This window comes from Mixophyes fleayi, chromosome 1 (assembly GCF_038048845.1).
Source record: "Mixophyes fleayi isolate aMixFle1 chromosome 1, aMixFle1.hap1, whole genome shotgun sequence".
NCBI classification, from domain to species: Eukaryota; Metazoa; Chordata; class Amphibia; order Anura; family Limnodynastidae; genus Mixophyes; species Mixophyes fleayi.
This window is the reverse complement of record NC_134402.1, coordinates 373,374,787-373,391,134: the sequence shown is the minus strand read 5'-3', so window position 1 is coordinate 373,391,134 and position 16,348 is coordinate 373,374,787. Positions and strand designations below refer to the sequence as shown.

General features: G+C 42.9%; 1 long non-coding RNA gene across 2 annotated transcripts in view; it reads left to right on the top strand.

The window, feature by feature from the left end:
- LOC142097363 (uncharacterized) overlaps positions 1-6,581 on the top strand; it is a 45,498-nt gene extending 38,917 nt beyond the window's left edge. For both annotated transcript variants that reach the window (XR_012678172.1, XR_012678173.1), the window contains exons 2-3: positions 5,684-5,774; positions 6,548-6,581. This is a non-coding gene — a long non-coding RNA (uncharacterized LOC142097363). The remainder of the gene's footprint in view (positions 1-5,683; positions 5,775-6,547) is intronic.
- Positions 6,582-16,348: the final 9,767 nt, after the last annotated feature.

Sequence of the window (16,348 nt, the reverse complement as noted above, 5' to 3'; positions counted from 1 at the left end):
ACCCACACCCACAGACCAGGAGGCAGACAAGGAGGGGGGGTTGGACTACTTCTCTCCCCACAGTGCACATTCACAGTTATACCAAGTGTCCCATCACTCACATTCACCACTTTTGAAGTACATGCTGTTAGGATTTTTAACCCATTCTCTATGCGTGTTGCTGTCATCTATTGCCCCCCTGGTCCACACCAACAATTTCTTGAACACTTCTCTGCATGGCTCCCTCACTTCTTATCTACTGATATCCCCACCATCATCATGGGTGATTTCAACATCCCTTTTTCTAATCCACGTTCCAATGCTGCTTCCAAACTACTCTCTCCAACCTCCACACTTGACCTCTCCCAGTGGATTGAATCCGCTACTCATCAGGATGGCCACTGTCTTGATCTTGTTTTCTCTAGACTATTTTCTGATTTCCTTAACACTCCTTTCCCCCTCTCGGATCATCACCTTGTTAGATACTTGCTCACCCCCAGTTCTTTACCCTCCCTAGTGTCAAGCTCTTCCAAGCCTCCTCGTACCCGCAGGAATATCAACTCTATTGATTTTCAACAGTTTTCCACCTCTATCCAACACCTTCTCTCCCCAATTTCTAGATTCTCCTCCCCTGATCGGGCAGTACCCCATTTTCATCAAACCCTAGCAATTGCCCTGGATCAAGTGGCTCCAGCGACACTACATATTTCCCGTAGAATTCGTTGCCAACCGTGGAACACTACAGTAACAAAAACTTTCTTGTAAAGCAGAACGTCACTGGCGTACATCTTGTGCCTCTAATGATTTCATAACATATACTGATATTTACCACGCCTACAGAAATGCTCTGGACACTGCTAAACAAGCATACTACCGATCTCTCATCTATGGTCAGGCTTCTAACCCCAAACGCCTCTTTAACACATTTAACTCTCTTCTGAATCCTCCTGCCCCAAATCCTCCAACTAACATCAGTGCACAGGATCTTGCTTCCTATTTCAAGGACAAAATTGATAAGATCAGGCTTGAAATGGTATCTCCCTTGACAAGTAATCTGCTCAATTCCTTTGTAGCACCCTCTGACACTCTCTCTTCATTTGATCCCACAAATGAAGAGGAAGTTTCTACTCTCTTCTCATCTTCCTACTCTACCTCCTGTCCTCTTGATCCCATTCCCTCTCAAATTTGTATATCCCTGTCTCCCGTGCTCATTCCCCCTCTATCTAAAATCTGTAATCTATCTCTTTCTACTGGTATTTTTCCATCACTTTTCAAGCATGCAGTGATTACTCCCATTTTAAAAAAACAGAATTCTGACCCTAACTCTCTCATAAATTACTGCCCCATCTCCCATCTCCCATGCCCCTCCAAGCTTCTCGAGAGAATTGCCTACACCCGCCTCACACACTTTCTTACAGCAAACAACCTATTGGATCCTCTTCAGTCAGGCTTTCGCTCTCAACACTCCACAGAGACTGCGCTGACCAAAGTTGTCAATGATTTGATCACAGCAAAAAATAATAACCAATACTCTCTTCTAATTCTCCTGGATCTCTCTGCTGCATTTGACACTGTTGACCACTCTCTCCTCATAAAAACGCTACAATCCCAAGGTCTTGAAGGCACTGTCCTATCCTGGTTCTCATCCTACCTATCTAATCGCTCTTTCAGTGTTAATTTCTCTGGATCCACCTCTGCTCAGCTTCCTTTATCAGTTGGAGTTCCACAAGGCTCAGTCCTAAGTCCTCTGCTATTCTCTATCTACACCACTTCTCTTGGAAAACTAATAAGCTCCTTTGGATTTCAGTATCATCTCTATGCGGATGATACACAAATTTATCTATCCTTTCCTGATCTTTCACCATCTGTGTTGTCTCGCGTTACTGACTGTCTTTCTGCCATTTCATCTTGGATGTCTTCTCGCCAACTCAAACTCAATCTTTCAAAAACTGAATTAATAATATTCCCACCCACACATAGAAGCTTCCTGCCTGACATTTCTATTTCTGTTGATAACATGACCATAAATCCCACCCCGCAAGCTCGTTGCCTAGGTGTAATCCTTGATTCACAACTGTCGTTTATTCCCCACATCCACTCTATATCTAAATCATGTTACATACACCTAAAGAACATTTCCAGAATACGCACATATCTAACCCAAGACACCGCAAAAACATTAATTTATGCACTCATCATCACCCGCATCGACTATTGCAATTCCCTCGTTACTGGTCTTCCCAAAGTCAGACTTGAACCCCTACAATCTATTTTGCACGCAGCGGCTAGATTGATTTTCCTTACAAACCGTTATTCCTCTGCTGAGCCACTCTGTCAGTCTCTACATTGGCTGCCTGTATTTCAACGAATCCAATATAAAATTCTTCTACTAACATACAAGGCCATCAACAAAATTGCACCGACATACATTTCCTCACTTGTCTCGAAATATCTCCCTACTTGACACCTCCGTTCTGCACAAGATCTACGTCTCTCCTCCACTCTCATCACATCCTCCCATTCTCAGTTACAGGGCTGCACCCACTTTGTGGAATTCCCTCCCACGCACAGTAAGACTTCCTCTAGTCTTCAAACCTTCAAGCGTTCACTGAAAACCCACCTCTTCAGACAAGGTTATGATATTCCTCAACCATCATCTTAATTTCCCTAGATTACCCTATTACCATCCTTTACACTGCTAACGCAAGACAACAACCTTCTGACCAACACTGCAACACACATAGCCCACTCAGTACTTTTACCTTTGCAGTCTGGCTGGTCCATTGAGCAATATGATGTAGCACATGCCCTTATGTTTCTAACCCCCATTGTCCTATAGATTGTAAGCTTTCGAGCAGGGTTCTCTTACCTCTCTGTATGTATGTATTACCCAGTATTGTCTTATTAATGTTTGTTCCCAATTGTAAAGCGCTACGGAATTTGCTGGCGCTATATAAATAAATGTTGATGATGATGATCAGCGCTGGGCTCATGAGTTCAATTCCCATCCAGGGCCTTATCTGTGTGAAGTTTGTATGTTCTACCCTCTGGGTGCTCCGGTTTCCAGGTATGACCATCGGGAAGGACTCAGAAGTCCATGTTTAGCACATTTACATTAATGGTGAGAACACGTTTTCATGATTATTATCATTAATAAGCACCTGTATTCCCCAGTAAGCTGCCTCTGCTAGAGGGAATGAAATCCAGCATCAAGCTGCCCCCTGGGTCTGCCAGAAGCGAGGTAGAAAAAGCAGGAATGTCTGACATTATATAGAAGTCTAAACAGAGCAGTATATCATCATCATCACCATTTATTTATATAGCGCCACTAATTCCGCAGCGCTGTACAGAGAACTCACATCAGTCCCTGCCCCATTGGAGCTTACAGTCTAAATCCGTAACACACAGGCAGACTAGGGTCAATAATTTGTTAGCAGCCAATTAACCTACCAGTATGTTTTTGGAGTGTGGGAGGAAACCGGAGCACCTGGAGGAAACCCATGCAAACACGTGGAGAACATACAAACTCCTCACAGATAAGGTCATGGTCAGGAATTGAACTCATAACCACAGTGCTGTGAGGCAGAAGTGCTAACCACTGAGCCACCGTGCAGTATATTAGGTGAAGGATGTAAAAGTAGTGGAAATTAATGAATAGGGGGGGGGGGGGGTTAGTTATGTGTTACAAGTTTGGATGTTTCTCTCTCCACCTTACACAGGTGAATCTGTATACCTGAAAACAGTGCTTTTATAGGGGCAGTTCCAAAACCCAGAATAAATGGAGCACTGTAGGAGTGTTCTTATGTGAAGGGGGACAAATGGAAATGTAAACACCCCACATAGTCTGCAGTTTGTAAGCAATGTTTATTGTCAGGCATCCCCGCTCCCCAATCATTGATAATCATTCCTTCTGCTTTCCTCGTGATAAAACTAACTGCGCCCCCTATCTACGCAGCCATGACTCTGGTGGGGACTGTCCTACATAACCAGGGACTGCCGGGGCATATGGGTAAGGCCATAGTTATCCTTTCCTTTTGGAAATGGGCCCATATAGAGTTCTCTAATGTGGTGGATTAAACCCTGTGGACTCTGGGTGGAGATAATGTCACCCCACTCCATGTGTCTCACTCTGAATTCCATAATATCTACTGTGGGCCCTTCCTGGACCTTAATTGTCATCAGGAAATACAGCAACCCCTTCACCTATTATATATATTCCATATATTCAACAATGAACATTCATCATTATCATCATCACCATTTATTTATATAGCGCCACTGATTCCACAGCAATGTACAGAGAACTCACTCACATCAGTCCCTGCCCCATTGGGCCCCAGAACTGTGAGGCAGAAGTGCTAACCACTAAGCCACCGTGCTGCCCACATTAAGAACATATCCCCATGTTCATTGGAACGTGGGCTGAGCTCCACACTCCAAGGTCATTCTTACACAACTGAGCTTGGATGGGCAGCTCCTAAACACCCCCCATTATAATTTTCCACAGCAGTGTCCCTATTTTATCAGGTCTGCCTCTTTCAACAGGCCCTGGTGACATCACGCACTGTGACATCACGCACTTGACATCAAAGTGAGTGACCACACTGCCCAGGGACAGGGCAGAGAGGCAGCTCAGAGAGAGCGAAGAAGTCAAACACACAGCTGTGTTTTTCATAAGTCTGTAATTTGGACGCTGTTTACAGGAGTTATGAGGTGAGGTCTAATTGTGAAGGTGCATGTGACAAGTATGTGAGAACCTGTTAATGTTTAGAGCACAGCACAGAGTATATCAGGAGATGAGTGATGTGTCAGTGAGGACAGGGCTGTATGTGACAGGGGCAGTGACATGATGTGAGGAGGGGAATCGAGGCAGCAGGAAGCCACAGACTGAGAGTTATATAGTGGAATGAGCAGGTGCCCCAGCAGCACAGAGTATATCAGGAGATGAGTGATGTGTCAGTGAGGACAGGACTGCATGTGACAGGGGCAGTGACATGATGTGTGGATGGGTAATGGAGGCAGCAGGAAGCCACAGACTGAGAATTATATAGTAGAAGGAGCAGGTGCCCCAGCAGCACAGAGTATTTAATGAGATGATTTTGTGGAAATTGTGGGAGGCAGTGACCTGTCCTCTCCCTGATAATAATATATAGCCCACTACCCAGTGTAGATTCTCCTTTCCTGTATGTAATTTTAAATATTTGTTTTATTTTATGTTGCACATTTTAAACTGCATTGAATGTGAATAATTAAATGTAAATATTCCATCATTCGCTTTTTACAGATATGATTTCTATTACGTGCTGTTTCTGAACCCTGCTTTCATCTTATCGCAAAGGGGAAACATTTGTATTATCAGCAGACATTAAAGTGATAACGCCACAAAAAGCTAAAATTATATTATAATAAAAGAAAAAAATGAAACGTACCTGCACTCACCCAATCTGGTGCGTCCTGTGATGCCTGTAACGGGAAATCCCTTATTATGGTTGGGGTGGGATTTTTTTTTCAAAGTTCTAGTGGATTTGTCAAGGGCCCTCCCCCCGTAGTTGTCACACTCACAACCTGTAACTGATAGTTATTTGTAGCCAAGGATCCCTTTTCCTGTTGCTCACAGATCGGAGTATGCCTGGCTGTTTGTCTGGCACTAGTGTACATTAAATAAGCAGGTAAATAAGAATGTATTCTCTACTTGTCTATCCAGGTCGAATAATGATGAGCTTGAGACCCTGTGGAAACAACTGAGGGAGAGCCAGCAAGTGGAGGCAGAAGAACAATGGCTGAAGCAGCAGTTGGTATGACAACTATCTATAACCATTTGTATACATACAAACATACACATACAGCGGTAATCACGACACGGAGTGGTCATGCCAGGCTGAGGGGCGTGTGACGGTCTCTGGGGCCGTGCTAAGCGCTTCTGAAGCATTAGGCTGCCTCCAATTCCCCTTCTCTAACAAACCCCTAAAATTGCTGCGTACCTCCCAACTTGTCTGGGGACAAACGTGCCGACTGGTGGAATGGCGGCACAGTAGCGTCAATTCGTGACTGTCCCGCCTAAATCAGGACATCTGGGAGGTATGATTGGAATATGGCCATTGTGATACTATGAACCATGTGTGTGACATGTCATTGAGCGTGATCCCATGCTATATCTTCATGTGTACGTTCACATCAGTTCCTGCTCCGACATCCGCGTGTAAGTGGGACACTAAAAGGTTAATATCCCTCACCATGCGAACGGCTGGAAACTGACTCACGGTACAGATTCAGTTTCCTACTATTTACATTATAGACAGGATTAATAATGTGATGCCCACTGTCTGTACTGAAAAATAAAAGTACGGAAAGTGTGACATACATTTATCTGTCTCTCTCTCACTGTCTGTCACTCTCTCTCTCTTTCTACATCTCTGTCTCTCTCTCTATCACCCTCTGTCTCTCTCTCACCCTCTGTCTCTCTCTCTCGCCCTCTGGCACTCTCTCTCGCTCTCTCTCTGTCTCTCTTTCTCTCTTATTTCTCTCTCGCTCTAAAACTGACCTTATATCTGCATTATTCCCTGGACAGGAAAGAAAATGCGACATCCTTGAAGGAAGAGAGGAGCTGCTATCAAGCCTGGTCAGTCCATCATTATATCACTTAATATTCCAATGTGATGATAGTCACAGCCGTGGTGCACTCTCTCGCAAGTGTCCCATAAGACCAAAACTGAAGCTTTGTTCACACACTTTATTACTGTAATATATACAGCAATCACCCCGGGTGTATTATATACCCAGCAATCACCCCGGGTGTATTATATACCCAGCAATCACCCCGGGTGTATTATATACCCAGTAATCACCCCGGGTGTATTATATACCCAGCAATCACCCCGGGTGTATTATATACCCAGCAATCACCCCGGGTGTATTATATACCCAGTAATCACCCCGGGTGTATTATATACCCAGCAATCACCCCGGGTGTATTATATACCCAGCAATTACCCCGGGTGTATTATATACCCAGCAATCACCCTGGGTGTATTATACCCAGCAATCACCCCGAGTGTATTAATATAAACACATCAAGTAGTACTATCTCCCAATTTCATAGAACATAAACACTCTCAACCATACTTGCCTACTTATTAAATCTGTAATCCAGGAGATCCAGAGTAAAGATCATGTGACTGAGGGTAGGAGGAGGCGTTGCGACGTCGCTACGTCACTATAGCCGCGCCCCTACTATAAAATACAGAAATTCAAGGCATTGAATAGCGGGACTTAATGACACGATTAAAGCCCTCCCCCGCTATTCAATGCCGTGAATTTCAACATTTTACAGGGTCCGGGAGGTTTGCCTACTCTTCCGAGAGCTTAGGAGGACTCCCCGAAATTCGGGAGCCTCCTGGAAATTTCGGGAGAGTAGACAACTAACTATGCTCTCAACCCAGAGCTTTATTTATCTCTTTTCAAGGTCTTCCACAGCAGTTTGAATGGAGACGCTCTGTCCTCTGGATTATTGCCCCAGTGTCCTAACTGCTATTGTATCAGGGCCCATCGTTCTCGTTATCCTACAAGACAGTGCGCTGAATCTGTCTCCTCCATCTAATGCCCACACTGGGCCTTACTAGCATAAAAAAGTCATAATTTCTGAAATAAATGGCTGCGGTGATATATAAGTAGATATTTATATAATATCACATCAGAATATGCTACAGAACTTCAGTTATAATAATAGTTGTACAGTAAAATTCTACAGTAAAACAGTGTTACAGTAAAATTGGTCATATTCTGTCATTTGTTTAATAAAATAGCGGACATCCAGGTGGCCTGAAGTTTACTCGGTCCAAAAAATCCCCTAAGTAGTCTTCTGTTTGCCAAATAATGTAATACAGTGACAGGGAACGATCCGCACTTATTCTGTTCATTTATAGTCTGATTTATGGTAAGATAAGATCTACAAATTAAAGCCTCCTAGAAACTTGGACACAGCGGCGCAGTAACATAACCGTACCCTGCAAATAAGCCCCTTTGTGCGAGGAGAGGGCACTACACAATGTGTTACACAAATATACAATATGGTGTGCGCTACGTATTCATATACTGAGATCTAAATGTAATTCTCTCTATTGCAGCTCAGCAGCTATATGAGGGTAAATGATCTCCTGAAGAATAGGCTCACCAGGCTGCGGCTGCTGGCCACAGAGCAGGAGGTAAAGTATAACAGTTACTATAAAGAGGTGGCGCTCAGGTGGTGGCTTTGCTTACAGTACCTGTGGTGCCGTCACTTCAGAGCAGAGGGTACATTTTACACGGCACTCAGTTCATAGGTGCAGAGAGAACATGACACAGCTGTGTGACCAGTAAATAACATGGACTCATGTATGTAGTAACTGATAGCCGGGCGGGATGGAGGAGCAGGTGCTTTGCTGCCGGAAATATTTTATTGTGTTTATTACATGTGTGCCCAGTGTAAAGTGTACAGACATGTAAATGTGTAATGTATTTATGTATAAACAGTAGGAGAAGTGGCGATATGGCGATACCCCCATATACACCCCCACATCCACCTCTGTGTATAACACTTATGGATTCCACTCACCCAGTGGTCTAGTAGAGACCTGGGGAGCCCAGTGCAGATGGTGCTAGACATCAGGGACAAAATAATGTCAGTCTGGGTGAGAGATATTCTGCTCCATCTATAAGATCCAGCTGTGTCCTGGGACCAACAACTTACCATTTATTCCATCTCCTGTCTACCTGCATTCATCTACTTGGCAGTACCAATCCAATGTAAATGGTCAGAAGGTTTTAGCAACCAGCAAAGAGGTGCTGCAGCAGCTACACCCCACAGAGAAGTGTAAGCAGCTCCTGGTAGGCTGGTGATGGAGCTTGGTGGTGACAGTGATTACCCACCTAAAACTGGGGATACGTTTAGTTTAGTTTGGCCAATGGGGAAACTAGGATTAGTCAGTGACAACAAGTTGCCGAAAAGCAGCAAAAATTATAAAGCGTAAAGGAGGACGGGGCGTCATAGCACAGACAGGGACTTGTCGCTTAAAGTTTTTGTGTAATCAATGGCGAAACGTTTTTCATAGTCTGGATTGGTTGTCCCACAATAGGTCCACGTTCCAGTATCTGATATATCAGATATAGAGATCATACTGGATGTCTGACCTGAGTGATATTTCTATGGTTGTAATCCTGCATAATATCAGAGTGGGTTCTTGTTTCATGTTCTATATAAGTTGCTGCTAAATGAACTCTTCAAGACAAATTTCTAGACCAAATCAAAATATATATTTTTTTATTAAGACCAATTTGTTAATTTTTCCATTAAATTATTTTCTCTCGTTCTGCTGTAAAATGTATAGTAACCTGGTAATAACCTGCGGGGACAGACTGTGGCCGGCTTATCCGAGTCCCATGGAACTTGTCCTAAAGATTTGTTGTGTATAATTTATTTCACTCTGTGTCTCTTTCCCTAGATTATCAACAGAAACCTGCGGGAGTGGCAGCCGCAGCCAGAAGCACCTTCTCTGTTAGTATCTATATGGTTTATTCCATGTACACATACATTCTATACGGTTCTAAAGAGGAACATTTGTGTATATAATCAGTGCTGTCCATACTGCAATAGAAATATCAGGAAGTCTTTAAGTCCTGTACTGGTGACTCCAGACAGGATCTGTCTATACTGTTCTATTAATTGCATTCAGGCTCTGTCTGTAATTTTCTAATAACTCCAGAAATATCTATTATATACTGTTAAATTGTTGCTCATCCTACATTAAAAAAATCGTATAAGAGAAACCTCCAGATAGGAACTATGACCTTGGACTGTATCAGTAACTCTTGTGAATAGAAGACATTAGTTTAAATAATAATATTTTCTGGTCCTTCAGGATGAAACCTGTGGAGGAGGCTGCGGAAGATCCTGCAGAGATTGTGAAGGCTGAACTGGTGAGTCCATGTCATCAGCCCCTTCCTCTATGTTATATAAAGTAAGATCATACTTACTGTCAGCAGTAAGACATTTGTACCTGCCACCTCTGTCACAGGTCATCTTTTGTTACTACTAAACATCTTCTATCAGAAAGAAAGGTTCCCATCCCAGGAGAGGGACAGATAGCTAAGGCGCTCAGTGTGCTAATAACATACGTGCTCTGACCCTACCTCACCAGGTCTCCTGCACCACACCAGAGCTCTCACTAGTATAGTGCATTGACGTGGAGCAGGAGGCCAGCAATGGCAGTGATTAGCATGATACCTGGTGGTTACAGTCATTACCATAAGGAAGGACTTCTCTTTCTTTTCCCTACAGGCTGTAAGCTCTCTAAGCTGGGTGTATATTGCAGCAAGACCACCATCAACAAAATTGTGGCCAAGATCCAGGCACTCTGGCCAAGCAGCCAGTTTACCTCTGGCTTACACTAGGGTCTGTTAGTACAGTTGGGTGATGACCAGAAACACCTAACCATGCAGGATATTGAACTAGTTGATTTCAATTGGATTATTAGCAAATAATGTGCTGTTCATTTTGGGGCAACTTGCTGCAATATGGGACCAAATGGTCAATATCGTAGCATGGCCGGCCAACTCTGACTTCCTTAACTTCAGTGGCTTATCTTGTGTCGTACTCCTCATAATCCCACCACTTCTTTGATTTTCCTTCAGGAGCGGCAACTGCAGATGAAAAGTGCTGCAAAACTTAAAGAGCAGAAAAGGAGCGGCATTGCAGGACTGAGGTAAATTATTCTCCTATTATTATTTCAAAATGATTGCAACTGTTCATCGCTATAACATAGTTTCTCTTTCAGATTGCTCTTTAACATCATTTGCAATCTCATGTGCTGGTCCTGCAAGCTGCTGCTCCTGTCTGGCATTCTGCTCCTGCTCTTCTATGTGCTCCTGCAGACATACGCGACCGCTACCACCAACTGCAGGAGCTGCACAAGAGGGATGATGGAGACTATGGAGCTAATCCTGAGGCCCTACCTTGTTATCAAGGTTGAGGGCCCAGTTCCCATATAATAGCTTGTCCCATCAGCAGAAAGGGTGCAGGCTCCTCTACCTGGTTGGTCTACTCCTTGTCCCCCAGTCCATACGGTGTAGATGTCCTGCTGCAAGGAGGCAGTGACCAACAAGAGAGGTTGTCGCTCTCTGTAGAGACCCATTCGTTCCAGCTCCAGCTGGGACGTATGGATCTCTACAGAGAGTGACGACCTCTCCTGTTGCTCACTGCTTCCTTGCAGCAGGACATCTACACCGTATCAGATGACTAAGGTAAGAACTGGACCTGTGAGTCAGACCAACCAGGTAGAAGACCCAGCACCCTATACTTTCTGCACCTTCCTCTAAAACATCTGCACCAGCATAGGAGATCCATACCATCTGCAGGAGCTCGCACAGGAGATCCATACCATCCGCAGGAGCTTGCACAGGAGATCCATACCATCTGCAGGAGCTCGCACAGGAGATCCATACCATCTGCAGTACTCGCACAGGAGATCCATACCATCTGCAGGAGCTCGCACAGGAGATCCATACCATCTGCAGGAGCTCACACAGGAGATCCATACCATCTGCAGGAGCTCGCACAGGAGATCCATACCATCTGCAGGAGCTCGCACAGGAGATCCATACCATCTTCAGGAGCTTGCACAGGAGATCCATACCATCTGCAGGAGCTCGCAATAAACCCATTGAACCAGAGTCTAGTACTGTTTCTTTCATACTGTCATTTATTGTTACAATGTCTAATTAAACATATAGATATACATTTCTTTAAAAAAGTTCCTCTCCCCAATCATTAACCAGCGCTACAGCTAGAAGTAGAAGCAGGCTCCCACTAGAGCAGGGGGGGGGGGGGGGGGCAATGAGCATGGAGACCCCCTCTCATAATGTAAACCAATACCACCCTACTCTTTTTTTATTATTATTTTTTTTTATTTCCGAGGTACATGACTCGGAATCACCCGGTGCAGTGCAAACTGTGCTGGGGAATTGGGACTTTGGACCCTTCCCAAAAGGGAAAGGGCCCTGTGCCTCCCCATCCCGTAGAAGCCAAAAGGCCCCAGAGAGGGAAAAAAAAGGGAGATCTTCAGTCCCTCCTTTGCTGAAGCTAGGGAGGGCCCCTTTATATCACCGACATAAAAGGCTCCCTCCAAAAGGAGGGAGCCTCAGATGACTTGGGGAAAGAGGGTCGCCCATAAGATCCTATACCCAAACCCCTACCAAATGTGGCAAAAATAAAGACACATAATCAAAAACGTGCTTGGCACCAAGTGTAATAAATAAATAAGTGCCATAAGGCCCCAGCCTTTCGGACGGAAATATAAAAATGATGCTTGCACTCGGCCAACAGGCTAGGGCGAAAAAAATGGTGCTGCCTGAAAATTAAAGGTGCAGAGGGCCTTACTCTGTGCACAGGTGCCTCTCTCTCCACAATGCATTTTTGGGCATGTAGCAACTCGGGCTCCAGGCAGCCGGCCTCTTGGCCAGAGGACCAGGTGACGGCCCATCGCCTACAGGGGGGTGTCTTTAAGCCCCACTGCATCCATGGGCATGTACACCTAATCTTAGCCAAAAGGCCAAGAAGCACCTGTGTACCTGCTCGTTAATGCAAATATCTAATCAGCCAATCATGTGGCAGCAACACAATCATAAAAGCATGCAGACAGGCTGAAAAGGTTCAGTTGTTCAGACCAAACACCAAAATGGGGAAGAAAAGTGATCCAAGTGAATTTGATCGTGGAATGATTGTTGATGCCAGACCGGGTGGTTTGATCATCTCAGAAAGTGCTGATCCCCTCTGGAGTTTACAGAGAACGGTGCGCAATGGTTCAAGCTGACAGGGAGGCGTCAGTAACTCAAATAACCAATGTGTTATAGCGGTGGTAGGCAGAGGGGCATGTCTGACTGCACAGCGCGTAGAACCTGGAAATGCATGGGCTGCAGCAGCAGAAAACCGCACTGGGTTCAACTCCTGTCAGCTAAAAACCCTTTGATGAACAAGCCCAGTTATAATTATAATAACAAAATAACACATTGCATAATGGCTAACAGGCACTCACATAACAATATATACTCATTAGTGAGGTAGAGTACTATCTTGTGCGGACCGGTTTTTCATGTCATCCCTTCCCCATTTTTCCCATGATATCATATGTTCTACTGAGTGTCTATACTCAGACTCTAGCTCCTGCACAGATGTGATAACTTTTATAGTGAATAAAGACTTAGGGCTAGATTTACTAAGCTGCGGGTTTGAAAAAGTGGGGATGTTGCCTATAGCAACCAATCAGATTCTATCTGTCATTTTGTAGAAGGTACTAAATAAATGAAAGCTAGAATCTGATTGGTTGCTATAGGCAACATCCTCACTTTTTCAAACCCGCAGCTTAGTAAATCTAGCCCTTAGTCTGTTATACTTAATCCTTGACTAATAATTTTTTGATATACCACTTGTATTATTATACAAGAAACCTATACATGGGTATACTGTAATACTTTGGGCGACCAATCCTCATACGATATAAGATACCTGACTCTCTATCTGACAACACTGATCACCTATAAAGACAGCAAATAGCCACTGACCAACTTTTGGGTTGATATAGGAATTAGGCTTTAACCTATTGCTTCATCTGTTGTTATACCCCTACCTAACAGGTGATCCACCTCTTCAAAGTATCTTCCCAATTCTTGTTCTCAAGTTACGAGTAATCCACCTTTACCTGTATAACTTAATAATGGCAATGTTTAACTTAAGAGCAGATCTCAGCAAAAGGTGTGATAAGTGGAAAGACAATTTGGGATCCATTTTCCCTGATCAAGATATAGCTAACACCAGCTCTAATAACGATCCCTGGTTGGAAGATCTAAACCAATTAAAAACACTAATGCATAAACAAAGTAAAACATGGTGGAATATAACCACCACTGAAAATTATATAAAACAAATGATCACTCCACGTGGCTTGAGACCTAAGGTATTCCCGACATATGAGTTAGCCACTAAGGAATTAAAGTCAGAATGGGAAATGGCTCTTCTTAAATGCTCTAAGGAATTAATGCAAATTATTTTAAAGCATGACAATCTTTTATTAGAATCATATTCACGAGATATTGAACAACTTAGTCTTAAATTGAAAGAATATGAAAAAACAGACTTATTTCAGAAGACATATGAAAGATACAAACAGGATTTGGATCGACCTGAGGATAACCTTATTGAAAGGAAAAAATCCAAATTTAATTGCGATCAAAGAGATTATGCGAATGGTCGCATCTTTAAATGGAAACATTATCCCACTGCCAAAACAGGACGAAATATATCCATTAGTCCTGAATCATCAGAATTAGAATCTTCAGATAATGATAATGATAACCTTTTCAATAGGAGTAGAACTCAATCTAGAACCAGGAAAAATACCAACAAGAATACTTTTTTAGGGGAAACTCAGAGACCTCTAGGGGAGGACACCGGTGGAACAAACGTATTAGGAGTGGACACAAGAAATCTACGCGACCGCTCACGAACTCCCTGGAAGGGCAATTATCAATACAACAGAAAATACAGGGGCAAATAAATGATTCCCTACGGATAATCAACTTGTCAGATAGAATTTTAAATGAGTCACATTTAAGATTATTAAGTTATGGTCTAACGTTCTCACCAGTGAACAATTTCGATCGCTTTAGATGGGAAAAAGACCTCCACCTCTTCACAAGGAAACTACGTTTGAATAAATTCTTTAGTAAAAATGAGCCTATTAGTTTGCAAGAAACCAGTGCAAATGCCTCCGTGGGTACCAGAGAAGATACTGATAGATTTTTTCAGTATCCCAATATCTATTTTAGAAGAAGTGGATACTAGTATAAATCGGTAATACCAACAAGGGATGTGAATCTGGAGGAGGAAGATAACACAGCTTTGTCTGCTTTAGAATATCTTTTAGAGGAACAAACTGGCAGGGAAATTACATCTAGCTAAACCTCTAGACCTACATGTAAAAAAAGATCCACTTTTTGTCCCCATGACAATATTAGTCTACAAATAAAAGTTTTTGAGAATATGGTATCACGCGATCTAGATACCTTAAAACTCAAATCCATGAAGAATAGAAATAGCAAATGGGACAATTTGAGAAGAGATGAAAGACGAGCCATTCAAGAGATTCAATCTTGGCAAGATGTTGTTATCAAACCATCTGATAAGGGTGGGAATGTAGTGATTTGGCCTATTACTTTGTATAAGGAAGAAATGCAGAAACAACTAGGAGATAAACAATGCTACAAATTACTCTTTTCTAATCCTCTGAATGATTTCAAATCTATATATGATCGAATGATCAAAAGAGCTTTTGTAAGTGGAGTGATTTTGAAATCCGAATTTGAATTTTTAAGCATTGACAATCCTAAAATACCAACAATATACTTATTGCCTAAAATTCATAAAAATGCCATTAAACCACCCGGAAGACCAATTCTTTCGGGTATAGGAGGCTTGACCGAACAAGCAAGCATTTTCATTGATTTACATTTGCGTGATTATGTCACTTCCTTACCCTCTTACGTAAGAGACACTACAGACATCCTTAAGCTTTTAGATGGTATCACCTTGGAACAAGATGTTTGGCTCATCACAATGGATGTAGAGTCACTCTATACCAGCATCCAACATGAAGTGGGTATTGATGCTGTCAAGTTCTTCTTACAGGCCAATGACAACCCCACATTTAGCCTCTTTTTGATCAAACTCCTTGAATTTATACTGAAAAGAAACTTTTTTGTTTTTGACAACAGATTTTACCTACAGGTACAAGGGATGGCAATGGGGGCGGCTTGTGCCCCCACTTTTGCCAATCTCTACTTGGGCAGGTGGGAGAGGGAGACAGTTTTCTGTGACCAACTGAACAGATATACTGATAATATAACTGTTTGGATGCGCTATATCGATGACATACTTATTATGTGGAATGGCAAGCAAGAAATGTTTGTAGAGTTCGTAAAAACTCTTAACAACAACCCAAACAACTTACATCTAACATATGAAATGCACCAGAAGCATGTCAATTTCTTAGACCTGACTATCAGGAAAATGCCAGATGGTAGAATTGTTACCGACCTATTCCGCAAGAAAACAGCGACCAACAGTATATTACATAGCGAAAGTTCCCATTTCCCACCTGTAATAAACAACATACCCAAGGGAGAATTTTTGAGACTAAAACGTAATTGCTCCAACCCCTCTGATTTTAAGCAAAGATCTGTAGAATTAAGTATGAGACTTGTGCAACGAGGCTACAGTAAGAGACTCATTAAAAGAGCCTTTAATCAGGCTAATATTGAAGATAGGAGTAAATTGATGTATGGT